The sequence below is a fragment of the Macadamia integrifolia genome, unplaced genomic scaffold, assembly GCF_013358625.1.
Source record: "Macadamia integrifolia cultivar HAES 741 unplaced genomic scaffold, SCU_Mint_v3 scaffold2536, whole genome shotgun sequence".
Taxonomy (NCBI): domain Eukaryota; kingdom Viridiplantae; phylum Streptophyta; class Magnoliopsida; order Proteales; family Proteaceae; genus Macadamia; species Macadamia integrifolia.
In genome coordinates, this window is record NW_024868779.1 from 11,539 (window position 1) to 13,461 (window position 1,923).

The following is a 1,923-nucleotide window of genomic DNA, read 5'->3' on the forward strand; positions in this document are numbered from 1 at the left end:
AACGCCGAGATCGGATGGGTTTTAAGCAAGTTTGCTCATGAATGGTTTGGTTGGGTCATGAGCTGGGCGGCTCAATTTTGGCTGGACCAATAGGTTTCATGGGTGCATATAAGGCTTCTCTAGGGTTCCTAAGAAAGTACCATTTGAGGTTCTTTTAGGCTCTATTTGGGATAGATGAGAAGGATGCGTTTCCAAAGTTTGAAATCTGCAAACTGTGGTGAGGCAACACCATCGACCATGAGACAGATTTTTCAGGGCTTTTGGGTTGTGGGCATGGATTTAAATCTTGGGAATCTGATAAGAAACTGATTTGGATTGGTTCATATTGGCTTTGATCGATTCGATATTGATTTGTATTGGTTCGTATTGGCCTCGGTCGGTTAGTTTTATCTCTATTTTTCATTAAACATAATTTCATTTTATGATTTTACCCTTGATCCTACACCAATACCCAATCCAGATAGATTGATACGGCCGATCCACACGGATACTCAGAACCTGATTGGTGGTTGGGGAGTGTTGCTTTGTAATCTTTGTACCTCTGTCCTATCTCTCTTGTTATGATGGATTTCCTCGACTCATCCAATGACCTACACAGACTCGTGGCCGAACCATGTAAAATATTGGCTCCTCTTGTGTTGATTCGGTAATTGCCTTTATGTTAATGATCTCTTGATTGAATGGTAGGTTTTGGGTGTAATGTCGGGTGCATGGCTTCTGTGCCTGCATCCTTGTGTTTGTCTCTCTCTTTCTCATTGGAAAATGATCTCCTTGAATCCCATAGATAAAACCAAAAGGGGGAATGTCATGAATGGATCTATATTGGATAAAGAGCAGGTTATTGGTACTGTTACTAGAGAGTTGGGGGCAGAGGAGAATTTGGAACAATAGCTGGGACAGCAACAGCCCAAGGATCGAGCTAGTGCTTCAGATCAGCAGGGACAACAAGGCAGGGTGAGGAGTAACAGAAATAGGAAGAAGCCAAGTTGGACCAGGGATTACAAGATGATATAATTCTCAGATGATGCTGTCCATTTGTAAGTTGTTAGCTAACGTGTGAAGTGGTTAGAACTGATTAGTAGTTTGTTAGTAGTTAGTTAATGTGATAAATAGAAATCCGGAACAGAGGTGAGTATGGAATTTTAATAAACGCTTTCTTTTTCTCAGTCTTTCTTCTTCCTTTTTTTCTCTTTTTCCCTCACTCTTCTTCTTGAAGATTTGTCTGGTCATAACAATTGGTGCTTTCACTGCTCCTCCCATGGTAGATGGTACTCGTGCAGGTGCTAAGGTTGATGAGCAGCTCAAGAACCTACAGGCAAACCATAATAAGTATAAGAAAGACAACGATGCTAAGCTTGACGAGATTACTCAGTCATTGAAAGGGTTGCAGGCCTTGGTCATGGACGCTCTCGCTCACATGAACGCAGCATCTGTGAGGGATACGAACCAACCATGCACGGAGCCCACAGGAGCCATGATTTAACTTAACGCCCAAGGAAATTTAAGATTTATGCGATTGGAAGTTCCTCGATTCGATGGCTCTGATGTTTCTGGTTGGATTTTCAAGATTCAACAATTCTTTGATTTTCATGGCACCCCTGAAGATACTCGACCGTCAGTTGCTTCTTTTCATCTTGATGGTGTTGCTCTCAATTGGTTCCAATGGAAGAAGTCTAGTGGTCTGATTCAAGGTTGGAATGGGTTTCTTCAAGCTGTATCTATTCGATTTGGCCCCTCCTTGTTTGAAGATCATAGCGGCGCATTGGTGCGATTGCTGCAAATTTCTATAGTGGTTCATTACTAGGATCGATTTGAGACCCTATCTACCAAAGTTAATGGATTATCTGAAGCATTCTTGATCAGTATATTTGTTTCGGGATTGAAGCCTGAATTGCAGAGAGAGCTTTTGGTTGCTCAACCTAT